Below are 15,653 nucleotides of genomic sequence, written 5' to 3'. Positions count from 1 at the left end.
ACTGGGCTAATTGCTTTTAATCTTCACGAAAACCTCCAAGTGGAACGTGCTGTGGACCCCGTTTTACGACACAGAAACGAAGGCTCTGGGGTTAAGAAGCCGGCCAGCTAGTAAGAGGTAGGACTTGACTTGAAACCGATTCTGTCTGCCTTCAAAGCTTACAGATACAGATAGGGAGAATGAACACAGATGGTCCAATAAACGAGATTTATTATAAGAAATCAGCTGACGTGATTCTGGAGGCTGAGAAGTCCCACGATCTGCTGTCTGCAAGCCGGGTACCCGGGAGAGCCGGCGGTGTAAGTCCCAATCCAAGGGCAGGAAAGCCATGTTTCAGCTTAGCAGTTAGAGAGCAAACCCTCCCTTCCTCTGGTTTTTTGTTCTCTTGGGGAGGGGGGGCCCTCAACAAATTGGTTGAGGCCCACCCACAAGGAGGTGGGGGGGACCAATCTGCTTCACTCAGTCTTCTGATTCAAATGTGAATCTCATTCAGAAACACCCTCACAGATACACCCAGAAATACAGTTGAACCAAGTATCTGGGCACCCCGGGGGACCCCATCAGCTCGATGCGTAAAAATTAACCATCACACCTCCTTCTAGAAATGGCATCGTAAACAAACGACCAGACAAGAGGGCCAGTGCGTTCCGGACAAGGATGATTATCTCAGCATCTTAGCTCTTCCTGGGAAACAGAACCGATCCTCAACGTTGCCAACAGATGTGCAGTGAAACTGCGCCCTCTGCAGGGCGTGGCTTCTCAAGACAAGCAGTGAGAGCAAAGCACCGAAGCCCAGATTGCCCTTGGAAATTTGGACAGCAACCTACCTACCGGGCGCTCGGCACTAAATCCTCCACGGCAAGGTCACTGCTTCTCGGGGCGAGCTCCTGATTTGTAGTTTGCTTGCACGCAGGGGCCATAGTCCGTGGGGGGAAAAAAAAAGTCCTACGCACCAGTATAACTTGGTGAGATCAGAGAGACACGTGTGAATGGAAAGCAACAAAGGAACTAGAAGACTTGTGGCTTCCACCTCCAGGTCAGTTTTTGAGTAAACTGGGGGGACAGAATTGCCCCCTGTGATTTACATTGTGTGAAGTGTGTACTTGGCCCTAAACACAGATGCCATACTTGAAAAGGGGTTTAGGTGACACTGCGGCCTAGCGTCACAGGTGTGTAAAGAACGTAAGGGTATGACCTGGGGGGCGCCTGGGGGGCTCAGTGGGTGAAGCGTCTGCCTTCGGCTCAGGTCATGATCTCGGGGTCCTGGGATCGAGCCCCGCGTTGGGCTCTACGCTCAACGGAGAGTCTGCTTCTCCCTCTGCCCTTCCCCCTGCTTGTGCTCTCTCTCTCTCAAATAAATAAATAAAAAAGTGGGGGTACATTCTCTTCACATTCAAAGGGATTGAGGGCATTTACAGAGGACCAAGGTCCTGCTGGGGCCCCCTGAGGACAACAGCTCCCCCTAGATAGCTCTCCTGCCTCTCCACTCCATGCCACTCCACTCCATGCCGCTATCCCCCTTGGGGCTCATACAAAATTAGAAAGGGCTCCTGCAGGGATGGCTAGTCCCCCCAGCCCCCCCCCCCAGCCTGCCTGCCCCTTCCCTTCAGGGCCACCCTGTAGGTCGTCACACCAGGCAGCCCACTAGCGCCACTGAGCCACTGGGCACAGCGGGGGGGGACTCAGGCAAACACGGGACACACTGGCCAGGGACATGCAGAGCCTGACAGCACTCAGTGAGCCGCAGGTTTAAAGCAGGAGACAGTACCTTGCAGCAACTTGCTGTCATTTCCAGTCAGCAGGCTCCGGCCTCTGAACATACTAATGAGAAGCCCTCCCCGGTCCTGGCGGCTGAGCCGGGAACAGGCGGCCTGGACTGGCTCGCATTTACTCTCTGTAACAAGCCTCCGGGAAGGCGCGGCCACAACCACTTCACAGAGGAAGGAAGCCGGGCTCGGGGAGGTGAGCTAACTGGCCTGTCACAGGTGGGGTGCCCAGGGAAGGACACTCTGAGGCGGAGGTGAGCATGCACGATGTTTACTAGGGACCTTGGAAAGGAGAAAGGAACGGGGGGGGGGGGGCAGACGGCCAAGTCAGCTGTGATGCAGGCCCGGTCACAGCCTCGGTCACCCCCGCAGGAAGCTCTGGAACAAGAAAGGCCCTTCAGGGTTGTCCTGAGTTTTGCACCAAGATGGCCAGATTTGGATACTCTGGCAGCCATCAGTCAACGGAGGGGGCCCACCCCCAGAAGGCCATGACCTTGGCCAGGTGCTCTCTGGAGCCAAGACAGACCCCGAAGGGGCAGAGAGCCGAGAACTGTCCGCCAGCAGCACTGCTAATGGCGGGCAGAGCAACGCATCTTCTCTTGAAGGGGGAACTTGGCCTCTTCACGTCGCTGTGCCCACCACACCAAGGTCATCCAGCTCACGAGTGACACAGCCATGACAGAAAGCGAGCAATCCCATAGCTGCCGTCTCTGCCCTGCTACTAAGCTGAGCCGTCTCCTTTGGGCTCCAACTTTTGCAGCAGCCCCCAGCTTCAACCTAACTGGGTCCTCTCTTAGACCATGTAGGAAAAAGCGAGCCCCTATCCGGATCTAGATTACCAGGCTGTTCCGTGCAGTCCCGGGGCCCTGCTACAGGAGCTCCCTGACCAGCTGTTCCCATGACGAAGCCTGTGGGATCTTTCACTTTTGCCCCAACTGAGCCAGACATTGCAAATTCCTCTCTAGCCCACGGGTGGGCTATTCTGCCCCCCACCCTGCCCATCACCACCACGGATTGCTTCTACCAGCACCTTTAGCCCCACCACAACCTTTAGCATTTTTTAAGATGGATTGTAAGGATCCAGGGGACGCCTGGGTGGCCCAGTGGTTAAGCGTCTGACTTCAGCTCAGGCCATGATCTCAGGGTCGTGGGATCGAGCCCTGCATTGGGCTCTGCACTCATCAAGGAGTCTGCTTCTCCCTCGCCATCTGCCCCTCCCCCAGCTCATATACTCTCTCTTTCTCTCAAATAAATAAATAAAATCTTAAAAAAAAAAAAGATGGGTTGTAATGATACAAAGGAATTCTACCAAAACCTAAGGAGATTTACAAGGGAAACAAAGAGCATTCAAGCACATTAGTAACACTTAGAAACTATGGTTTTCTCATCCTACGGTAGCTTTCCAGGCATCGGTAAGCTGAATTGAAATACTGATTCAGAGACCCCCCCCTTTTCTCTTCTCAGGTTCTTACCGCCTTCCCCCAGGCCCCACAGCCACACCAGGCAGGGGTTAGCGAGCCACTCAGCCCGCAGCCCTTCCCGAGGTGGGTGACACAGAGGACAACCCACACAGGTAAGGCCCAGACATACCCACACTCCCTCCCATCCCTCCTTGGGGGAGAGCTGCTCTTTCATTTGGAGGGAACAGGATTCTGGAATCTAAACACACAGACAGCAGTGGCTTGGGAACAGCGGCCTTGCTGGCTGGAAATTGGACGGAAACGGATGGGCTGGGGAAGAACATTGATGTGATGCTGAGGGGTAAAGGACACAGGAGAAGAGACAGAAATGGGTCAGATAGAGAGGGACAATAACAGCCTTTGTCAGAATCCTACTCTGTCCAGCCGGGAGTATGAGTGTCTTCGGGCTGCTGTAACAACCAGCCACATGCTGGGGGGCTTACACAACAGGAATGCGCTGTCTCACGGCTCTGGATGCTAGAAGTCCAAGATCAAGGTGCCAGTAGGGTTGGTTCCCTCCGAGGGCCACAAGGGACAATCTATTCCAGGCCTGTCCTCTAGCTTCGGGTGGTTTTATGGCAGACTTTGGCATCCCTTGGCTTGTAGAAGCATCACCCAGATCTCTACCCTCACGTTCCCATGGTGCTCTCCCTGCGTGTGCCCCTGTGTCCAAAGCTCCCCTTTTCATAAGGTCACCAGTCGCATTAGATTAAGGCCCACCCTCATGACCTCATTTTAACTTGATGACCTCTGTAAGGACCCTACCTCCATATAAGGTCAGATTTGGAAGTCCTGGGGGTTAGGATACCAACATATCTTTTGGGGAGGGTGACACAAGTCTAACCATAACACTTACTGATTCCAAACGCAGAGTGGGCATCTCCGATTTTTGCCAGCACAGCATGCCTGCCTATCTTCTGGTAACAGCACTCCTCTTCCTTTAAGAATGAATCCTTCCTTTCCATGCAGCTGCCAATAACCTGACCCCATTTCCCCATTACAGATATGGACACATGACCCAAGCTGGCCAATCAGAGTCTCTCCATCCATCTGTCTTTCTGGATTTTGTAATGATTTAAGTGAATCAGTTGAGAGAGAGAGAGAGAGAGAGAGAGGAGAGAGAGAAAAGTGGGGCTGCCTGAAAAATTGGCCCAAGCCCAATCTGTTCCCAGTATTTGCTCTTTCAGGAAAGTCTTCATGATGACATGCCCAGACTGTGACAAGCCCAAGGCTGCTGTGCTTGAGGGAAGCCCTTGGCTTTAATGCCTGAAGCCCACCCTCCCCATTAACTAGCTGAGAGATGGAGAAGTTTTCTGTGTCTCGGTTTTCTCCTCTATAAAATATGATGATGACAATTCTATCTCTCTCAGAGCACTCTAGCAAGGATCATATATGCGAGAAGATTCCATACGAAGCAGAGGGCTATAAAAATATTTGTCATTATTAGAAAGGTTAGAAATCTAGAAATAGGAGAGCCAAAGAGTAAGAATTTGTCAGTGTTTACCCAGTCCTGACTTCCAGCACTGGCATCACACTTTCCCGCCACCCCTTGCCCCTCCATGTTCCAGTTGGCAAGGCCACGTGGTTGGTTCTGCCACTGAGTAATGAGCTGAAATGACAGGTATCACTTCCTGGCCCTGACTCAATGTGGGAGGAAGAACACAAGGGTGTGTACACAGAGGCGTGAGTTTCATTAGGCATCACCAAATGGTAGTCTATGCAATGGCCAAATAGTCACTCATTTGTTCACGCTTTCATCCATTCATCAAATCCTTTTTGAGTTTCCTTCATGAGCCCAGCACCGTGTTAGGCTCTGGGGATTAAAAGATGAATAAGCAGGGTCACTGCCCTCAAAGTTTTCCACTTGTCACAGGTGCGGTAGCATAAAATTGCAATATAATGTGTCCATCCCTATAAGGGAGGGGAACACTGTCTGGAGTCCAGAGAGGCTTCCTGGAGGAGGTGTTATATCAGCTAGCTTTTAAAAGGCAAGTAAGTGACTACCAAGCAGATGGGGGCAGAGGAGCTTTTCAGGCAGGGGAAACCACACCTCTGAAGACACCAAATGTCGCAGGTGTTGTGCAGAGGTTCAGAGTGGCTGGAACACAAGGTGTGTGGAGTGCAAATGCCAGGCAGGCTAAGGCATTTTGATTAGATGCTGAAACCTGGGGAACCAATGGAGGTTTTCCAGCAGAGAAGTAGCATAAAATGAAGTGTTTCTAGGGGAGTAAGTCCAGGGGGAGGGCAGAAGATGAAGTGGCAGGAGAGAGACTGGGGGCAGGCCAGCTAGAAGGCCACTGCCTGAGTCCTCAAAAGGGATAATGAGGCACAAACCAAGACATGGGGTGAGGACTGAGGCAAGAGGCCAGATGTAAGCAGAATTTCTGGGGTATAAGGGATAGATGTCGGGATGAGAGCCTGAGGATGACTAATTCTGGATGACTGGCCTGAGTCCTTTACAGAGGCCTGGAGCGAAGACCACCAGTCTATTGCATCTCCATAGCTTGATAGAAGTTTGTTTGGTCTAATTCTCTGCTTCCTAAACAGTTTTCTGGTCTATACTTTGGTCTACTGAGGAGATCAACCCTCCAGGAAGAATGTTCTGTGTAGATCAAGTACTTGTGTTCGGGACCCAGAGAGGAACACCTAGTCAAATACATGTGCTCCTCTTAACGCCTGCTCTGCTGATGTTCTTCCTTCTGGAACAAATGGATACATTTTCTCCTCTCTACACATAAGACCTGAGGGTAGAGGAGACAGAATTTGCTGAGAGACTGAATGTTGGGTATGAGGGGAAGAGCAAAGGTGAAGATAACACTGGGCTTTGAGCTTGAGTAACGGGAAGAACAGAATTCCCACTTACTGAGAGGAGGAAGCGGAGGTTGGGGGAGGTAGGAGTTTAGTTTTGGAGGTGCCGTAGGTGAGATGCTACTGAGCATGCAGCTGGAAAGGTGGAGAAAATCTTTGAAAATAAAAAATAAAAAATAAAAATAAAAATAAAAAAGAATGGACAGACTTCTACCTGGAAGCTTTAAAGTTGAGTCTTTATTATTATTATTATTATTATTATTATTATTATTATTATTATGTTAAGAACACTTACCACAAGATCTACCCTTTTTATTTTTTTAAGATTTTATTTATTTATTTGACAGAGACAGCCAGCGAGAGAGGGAACACAGGCAGGGGGAGTGGAAGAGGGAGAAGCAGGCTCCCAGTGGAGGAGCCCGATATGGGGCTCAATCCCAGGACCCCGGGATCACGCCCTGAGCCGAAGGCAGACGCTTAACGACTGAGCCACCCAGACACCCCAAGAGATCTACCCTTTTAACAGTTTTTTAAGTGATATTAGCTATAGGCGTACAGATCTCTAGAACTTCTTCATCTTGTGTAACTGAAACTTTATACCCATTGATGAATAACTCCCCATTTCCCCCTCCTTCCAAAGCTGCCGCTTACTTGAATTAATTCTTTTTTAATTAACAAAGCATAGGCCAAAAATATATCCCTATGTTATGTTTAACAAGTTATCTAATCTTCTCAGAAATAAATTCGCTGAGTATAAGCTTTACATTTCTCTTTAAGAAATCCTTGAAGTCTGAGACTATGGAATACCAAGATGTACACGATAAATAATAAGTTTTCAGAATGAGTCCTTCTGGACACCCGCAATTATTACCAATGAGACCCCCCAAATTAAATATGTTATATTATTTTCTTAATAGATGGCACGTTTTAACTAATTTCACAATTTTCTTTACACTAAGGCCATTAGGAAATATTTTTAAAATAAGACAAATTACAAAATTATAGACTTCATAGTAATACTGGCTCTCACCCACCCTTATTCATTCAGACTTTCATATTCAGCAAATACTCTTTGAGTGCCTAAGATAATAACAAACAGTGAGTCTTTTTATGTACCAGAGACTATGTAACACTATAGATATCATCTTGTCTGATCCTTTAGATAGCCTTTCAAGTATATGGGTTTTTTTATTCCTGCTGCCCAGAGGAGGACAGGCGAGGTCACTGAGGCAGAGAGATGCTCCCTTGCCCAGTTACTAAGTGGCCGTACCCAGATGTGAGCTGCGGATGTGTCCAGTACTCTTTCTTTTAACCGCTGCCCTCTGCTGCCTCCATGTGCCCGGCAAAAAACTTGGGTGCTGAGATGGAGAGATGGAGAAGACAAGTTCTTCACTCCAGCGAGTTGACTCTAAGGGTGAACAAATCAAACAGGTCAACCCAGCCCAGGAACATAGTATAGACCATACTGGATAGGGCAGGTTTTTACCAGTGTGGGGTTAAATAAATTCATGTGGCCTTTGTCTTTAAAAAATATATACTTTTTTTAACATTTAACACATTCACACTTACACAAAAGAAGAGAGAACAGCATAATGAACCCCCATGTACCCATCACCCAACCACCCAATGTAACTAGTACTGTCAATTTACCGCCAATCTTCATTCCTCTATACCCCACCCACTTTTTCCTTCCCCCACCTCCTCCCTACTGGATTTTTAAAAAAATTTTTTAAAGATTTTATTTGTAAGTCATCTCTACGTTCAACGTGGGGCTCCAACTCACAACCCCAAGATCAAGAGTTGCATGCTCTACCAGCTGAGCCCGCCAGGCACCCCCCCCCACTGGATTTTTTTTTTCTTACTGGATTTTATGAAGCAAATCTCAGCCATCCTCTTCTATTATCCACAAATATGTCAGTATGTATCTTTTAAAGACAAGGAATCCTTGTAACTGTAACAGCAATACCAATATCTCACCCCCGCCCAAATAATTAACAATGACACCTTAATAATCATTCAGTCTGTAGGGGAGGAAAAATCATTTTCCCTCTACCCTTCTAGGTTTGTGGCTGATAATAAATAATAATAAAAGACAGATTAACAGGAGAAAAACAAGCACGTCTAATAATGTGTATACCTCCTATATGCATGGGAGAGACCCAGGAAAACTGAGTAACTCCCCCAAAATAGTCCAAATCACCACCTTAAATACCATCCCCAGCTGAAGACAAAAGAAGACGTTGGGGTGTGGGCACCCCGCTGGCTTAGTCGGTAGAGAATGAAACTCTTGATCTCGTGGTTGTGAGTTCGAGCTCCACTTTCAATGCACAGATTACTTAAAAATAAAATCTCAAAAAAAAAATGAAGTCAGAGGAGGGGAAAGTCAGTTATGGGGACTTATCGGGCAAAGCACAGTAATCAAGTGTATGGTCATTGTCCAGATTTAGGTCATTGCCTTCTCCACTGATCAGAGTTTCTAGAGATTGAGTCAACCTGGTACAGAGAGGGAGACACCGTTACAAATGGAGAGTTCCCTTATACGTGTAATTTTCTCTTACAAAAGGGTAACTTTCACTGGGTTTTCAAAGCTTTTCTTCTGTCTGCTGTTTCTTAAAAAAATAATAATAATAATCAGCCTGATGTAATCCTTTTGCCAAAGAGACATATTTTGGGATGACAGATTTTGCTCCCCTTCAAGTCACTTACATATTCAAATTGATTCCTTGGGGGTCCACATACCCAGATTAATTAAAATCCCAACTTCTCTCTTGCCTCTCCTCTTCCGGTGAATTATCCAAGATGGCAGTCCAATTCCATTGCAGTCCTGCTTCCAAACACCTGGAGGAGAAAGAACTAGAGAATCTGAGCTATCCCCCAACAGGCACCCTCTTTACTTGCTGCCATGGCGGCCCATGAGTTTTGCAGATGACAACCGGTGATCTTGGTCAGTCCAACCACCCTGCTTCACTGCTGATCATCTCCTGTCTAGGCCCCAGGGGCTCTCCAAGGAAGGCTGACCCTCTTCCTCTGGGGAGCCCTTGGGATAGGTGTCCAGAGTGGGGAATCTCAAGTATCTGGCTCTTTCCTTTCCTCTGAAACACTCAGCCTCTGTTTCCTCAACACACCTGGGGCTTGCACCACCCCTGACCAGAATCCACCTTCTCCAGCAACAGCCAACATCGAATGTATTGATCCTAGTCAAGCTTCTTCCTTCTTGGTGCATTTCCCCCAATGTTCCACGTCCCCCTCTCTGGCCAACAGACCCCACCAGGATCCCTTCAACCCATCAGAGAAGGGAGATGTCTCAGAAGTGAAGGACTGAGACCCAGTTCCCTGGAATGTCAGGAATCCCTTCAGCCCCCCACAAATCTGCCCTGGGCCAGTCCCTGCCAGAAGAGGCTGCCACATCCTGCTCCCAAGAAAGCTCTTGTTAGACCCCTCCCCTGGGCTACCGTCACCGAGCATTTACATAACTAAGAGAGGTGGCTTAAGGATCTCTGAAGACCCGCGTCAATTCCAAGGTCACCTGTGCCGCCTCCTTCACAGCCTGTGTAGTTGTACCTTCCTTTTGTTTAATTTCCATTTTGTGCATTTATGGTTTGAACAGGCCAGACATTTGCATGGTTCAAAATTCAAAAGATATCGAAGGATATGTAGAGAAAGTCTCCCCCCCACCCTGCTCTCAGTCACCCAGGTCCTCCCCCAAAACAACCAGTCTTATTAGTTTCTTATGCTTCTTCCAGAAATCGTTTTTGTCTGTACCAGGCAATATACGTATATCTCCATCTATTCCCCCCCTTTTTACAGAAACGGTAGGATACAATACGCAGTGCTCGGCTCCTTGATTTTTTTTCCCACTTTACAGTATAATCTTGATAATCAATCCAGGGGGCTTTCTGTTCCTATTATAGCCGCAGACTATTCCAAAGTGTGAACATACTGTAAGTTGTTTAACCTAAAGTCTTCGATTGGTAGGCTCCGGGTTGTTTGCCATCTTTTCCAATTACGAATAACACCGTACTGGTTAAACTTATAAACAGGACCCAGACAGCTTTTAACAAGCAACTTCTCTTGCCTTGAAACAAATTAAAATTCTAACTAAGTAGGCACCTTGCTGTATAAGATAAAGAATGATAAAACGCTCTGGAGGATCCAAAAAGATAGAACTTACTTTTAGCTGTCTGGGGGCCATGGAGAAGAGCTCTGTGGGGCGGGGAAGGCTGAATCTACAGGAGGGGAAATCACAGAGGAATTCATTGAAGAAAAAAAAATTAAGTTACACTGGACTATGTATAGAATGTAGGATAAGGAGGGGCCAAGTTATTTCAATTAAAACAACAAACCTTCCTCTAACTTAAAAGCTCTAGTACTCACATGGCATTATATATACTGCTTGCCTGAGAATGTAAATATCGGGCACTCCAAAATAAATTACAGACATAATGCAAAATCTGACCCAGTTCTCAGGAACACAGACTATAAAACACTATAATGAAGGCAAAAATCCACATCAAAATCTCCATTGTCTCAGAAAATGGAATTTAAAGAAGTCCCTTCCCTATTCAGTAGCGTTATCACCGGTATATTAGAATAATGCTATTCCTGCCCTTTGTCATTAATATATGCTTGCCACTTCTTGGCAAATGTCTCTGGTTTGCCTTTTGGTTGGCGGGTGAAAGGTGATTGTAATGCAGTTAAGGTAGCAAATTTTCCCACAAACAGGCAGTGCAGACATAATATCGTCCCACACTGCACTTGATGCTCTGAATTATTAATTAGGACGTTAAATATATTGCTCAGTGCATGAGGTTATATTTAACTCCATATACTGATGATCTGAGCTTTGCACCTTCCTGGGTTTGAAAATTAGATTTGTAACAACAGGATTTCTTGTGTTTGTTCAGAAAATCATACCTGTAACGAGGGTGGAGAATCATTTCAAGCGGACCCTGAGAGCTGAAAAATCAAGTGAGGTCTGGGATGAAATGCCCACATAGGAACCGGGAGAAGAGTAACACCCACAATCAGTTCCTGGCACTTTCACTCCCAGGTTCCTTCTTCTTGAAAATTCTGTCGAGAAGTATTGGGAAAGACTTGGGCTTCTCCATCAACCGGACCTGAATTCAGATCTAGATTCTGCCAAAACCTAATATACAAACATAGGGGATTCGATCAGTAAATTCGGGTGCATCCACACAATGAAATGTACAATTATTGAAAAGATATGTGCAGATATTCTGTTAAATGGATGGTCCTGCAGCATTTCATGTAAAGGCAGAACATTGGAAACATTTCAAATGTCTGTTGAGACGGGTTTGGAAAATTAAGTTCTGATACATCCATAATGTTGTGAACTGACGAAGGCCAGTCTGGTCAAGGCACTCTCATGAGGCTCTCTTGCCGCGGCCATTAATCCGAGGCAGGTGGGGCTTACTTATGCCCCACCTTGCCACCAGCTTTTGTTTTTCTTTAGATTCTATTTCTTTATTGAGAGAGAGAAAGTGGCAGGGGGAGAGGGAGAAGCGGACTCCCCGCTGAGCAGGGAGCCCTACATGGGGCTCCATCCCAAGACCCTGGGATCATGACCTGAGCCGAAGGCAGACGCTTCACCAACTGAGCCACCCAGGCGTCCCCTTGCCACCAGCTTTTAAGGAGAGTGGGTCTGAGGCCCAAACCAGCCAGGTATCTATTAACAAGCGGGCCTAGCCCAGTGGCACAACCTCTTCTGTGCATGCAAAGGAGTCCCAGCTCGGTCCTTGCATTCAAGGTTCATTTAAGGCGAAAGCCGTAGTATTCTAGAAGCAAGATTCCATTAGCCTTGGAGGCAGCCTCAAGCAACCAGAATGCCCAAAAATGCATGGCTGGGTAAGGCCCTGTTAGAGATCAAGCCTTAGGGGCCACTGAGCCCAGGCCCCATGCCTGCCTACATTCAATTACCCTGTTTGTGCAAATGCAAGGAGCGTCTCTTAAATAGTTCAGGCGATCCATATACCTTGAATGCTTCTCGATTCAACAATAAGGGCCCATTTCGAAAAGCAGAGCTTAAACCAACCAACACACACATTCCTAACACACTGCCTATATTTAAAGTATAATACAGGGACACCTGGCAGGCTCAGTCGGTGGAGAACGCAACTCTTGATCTCGGGGTTGTCAGCTCGAGCCCCATGTTGGGTGTACAGATCACTTAAAACAATAAAATCTTTAAAAAAGAGAGAGAGACAGAAAAAGAAATACGGGGCCCCTGGGTGGTGCAGTCGATTAAGCGACTGACTTTTGGTTTCGGCTCAGGTCACCATCACAGGGTCGTGAGATCAAGCCCCACGTCGGGCTCTGCGCTCAGCGCTGAGTCTGCTCGAGACTCTCTCTTTCTGCCCCTGCTCCCCTCTCTCTTTTGCTCGCTAAAAAAAATAAACAAATCTTTTTAAAAAAAGAGAGAGAGAGGAAAGTGTAGAAAGATAACCTATTGTTACCCCTAGAGAGTATGATTACAGGGAAGAGAAAACCATCTACTTTTTCCTTTATGCATTTCTGTATTTTGATTTTTTTACAATGAGTATGTAGTTGATTACATGAATTTTAAAAATGCACACTTCTTCTAAAAGGATGTTGTAGAAGAATAATTATGTGGAGAAATGTTTATAATATATTCTTGGGTAGAAGACATGAGATGGTATTATATTAGATGCGACAACCATTGTCTCCTAATCTGTATGCAAACCCCATGTGGCAGGTTGTATTTTCCGAAGATGGCCAGGCCAATAAATATCCCAACCCGCCGGCTCTTTGTCCAATGTGACTTCGACAAGCCTCCACTGACAGACGGCGGGGGGGTGGGGGGCGCTGTGTCTGTGTTCCCTCCCCTTACACCTGGGCAGATCTTTCTATCTGCCTTGCCCAAGCAAGGAAGCAAAGAGGTGATGTTCAGTGACCTTCTGAGGCTAGATCCTAGAAGGTGATAAGGCTTCCATCTGTCTTTCTCTCCTTCTTGGGATGCACGCTCGAGCCATTGGAGTCGAGTCCCCATATAGGACAGCTGATTATCCTGAAGCTGCCATGTTGGAATGTCCATGGGGGGAGACCACGTAGAAATAGAGAGGTGCCCTGTATGCTCCAGCTGTTCCAGCCCCCAGCTGTTTGAGTCTTCCCAGCCCAGGCACCAGACGTGTGAACGAACATAGAAGCCTTTGACGTGATACCACCTCTGGCCACCATCTGACTGCAACGGCAGGAGACACCCTAAGCCAGTACCACCCAGCTGAGCTGCTCGCAAACGCCTGACCCACAGAAACCCTGACAGATAATAAATGAGTGTTGTTGTTCGATGCCACTGAGTTTGGGGGTTACTTGTGGGGTGAAATAGGTAACTCTTACACCCCCCCCCTTTTTTTAAAAGACTTTATTTATTTATTTATTTGACAGAGAGATAGCCAGCGAGAGAGGGAACACAAGCAGGGGGAGTGGGAGAGGAAGAAGCAGGCTCCCAGCAGAGGAGCCTGATGTGGGGCTTGATCCCAGGACTCTGGGATCACGCCCTGAGCCGAAGGCAGATGCTTAATGACTGAGCCACCCAGGCGCCCCTAAAGATTTTATTTATTTATCTGAGAGTGCAAGCACAAGCAGGAGGAGGGGCAGAGGGAGAAGCAGACTCCCCACTGAGCAGGGAGCCCGACGCAGGGCACGATCCCAGGACCCTGAGATAATGACCTGAGCCGAAGGCAGATGCCTCACCGACTGAGCCACCCAAGCGCCCCTACTATGCCCCCTTTTGAGAGAACGTGCCTCTCCCTCAGTCTGGGAGAGGAAGCCTTAGAATCCACTGGCTTCACATGAGCACCCACACGCAGCCACAGTTGCAGGCCTCCTGGAAGTCGCCCAACCGCGACTTCTGTTTCACTCTTCCAGAAATTTGGAATGTGAACACTGACACGGAGTCTCCAAGCTTGGGGACACTAGACATTTCAGTTTCATTTTCTACCTTATGTCCCAGCCTGCAGAGGACAGCAGAAGGAATCAAAAACTCAGAGAAGAGCAGGAGAGAGAGAGATCCCATAGCCTTAAAAGAAAATGGGAGGAACCTCCTTTCCTATTTTTCGGTCCTGTTCCCGATATTCTTCCTACGTCTTGGTTCTTCCTCGAGATACCATCAACATCATCACCATCGTCGTCGTCATCATCATCATCATCTTCATTATAGCCAAGGATGACTGAGCGCTCACTGCGCCAAACACCGCTCTGAGTGCTCAGCCTGTGTTAACGTCAATCCTCTCCCGATGTATAGAGTTGACACCACTATGATCCTTATTTTACAGATGAGGAAATTGAGCCCTCAAAGGTAAAGTAACTTGTCCAACAGACAGTTGAACGATGCCTTTTTAAAAAGTTTATTATTATTATTTTTTAGTCATCTCTACACCTAACGTGGGGCTCGAACTCACCACCCCCTGCCATCAAGAGTCCCACGCTCTTTGGCCTGAGCCAGCCAAGCACCCCCCCAACATGCAGTTGAATACCTGAATCCGTGCTCTTAGGAGCTCTTTATCCAACGCTGCTATATACCCTTAGATCCTGCCAATAAAGGACCCCTGTTCTTGTTTAGGTCTTAAGGTGAGTGAATGAGTCACCTGAAACCAAATGATTTCTGAGTAAGCCAAGTCCATACAGGACCATTCCAGTTTGGTAGAATGTGATATGGCTAGACTTAACTTGAGTGCGAGAGGGAAGGACGCAATGGCTGCAGGAAACACTGTGAGAGCTCCAGGGACGAGCGCCGGTCCGAAGTGCAGGTCACGGGGCCTTCCAGGGTTCAGGCTCACCTGCTGGTGTCCTCATTGCTGGGGGTAGGGCTGAGGAGGAGAGAACCGTGGATGTATAGGGGCGGGGGGAGGGGCGGGAAGTGAAGGGGCTCAGGCGCAGAGCATCAGGCCCAGGTCAAGGCACATTCAGGAGAAGAGAGGGGTACCTGGATGGCTCAGTTGGTTAAGCGTCTACTTTCAGCTCAGGTCATGATCTCGGGGTCTGGGATTGAGCCCCGCATCGGGCTCCCTGCTCAGCAAGGAGTCTGCTTCTCCCTCTGTCCCTCCCCCTGCTCATGTTCCCTCTCTCTCTCTTTCTCTCTCAAATAGATAAAATCTTTTAAAAAAGAATTTCAGGGGAAGAGTAGGGAAGGAAAGAAATCAAAGCTCCAGCCGGGTTAGGTAAGAAGTGAGGGATCTGAAATATGGGCTTTAGTGAATAATAATGTACTAATATTGGCTCATCAGTTGTGACAAATATGGCACAGGAAGATAAGATGTTAACAACAGGGGAAACTGGATGTGGGACATGGGGGAACTCTCTGTACTATTTTTGCAGTCAGTCTGTAAACCTAAAACTGTTCTAAAATAGGAAATGTACTGGGGTGCCTGGCTGGCTCAGTCAGTAGAACGTGCGACTCTTGATCTCAGGGTTGTAAGTTCGAGCCCCATGTTGGGGGTAGAGATTACTTTAAAACCTTTAAAAAATTATTTTAAATGTACTTAAAGAAGCAAATAAACTACAACAGGGTAGCTGAACCAGGCACTGAGACACAGTCTGACAACGGATAAAAGAGGGAGTCAACCCAGATGTCCGAACACGG

General features: G+C 47.6%; 1 long non-coding RNA gene across 1 annotated transcript; it reads left to right on the top strand.

Annotated features, from left to right (window-relative positions):
- Positions 1-1,937: 1,937 nt before the first annotated feature.
- On the top strand, positions 1,938-12,809 carry LOC123785614 (uncharacterized). The gene is made up of 3 exons (XR_006777687.2): positions 1,938-2,020; positions 3,231-3,339; positions 10,939-12,809. It is a non-coding gene; the product is annotated as an uncharacterized LOC123785614 (long non-coding RNA).
- Positions 12,810-15,653: the final 2,844 nt, after the last annotated feature.

This window comes from Ursus americanus, chromosome X, assembly GCF_024610735.1.
Source record: "Ursus americanus isolate L20-20 chromosome X, mUrsAme1.1.p, whole genome shotgun sequence".
NCBI lineage: Eukaryota > Metazoa > Chordata > Mammalia > Carnivora > Ursidae > Ursus > Ursus americanus.
The sequence above is the reverse complement of the archived record's forward strand: the minus strand, read 5'-3'. Positions and strand labels throughout refer to the sequence as shown.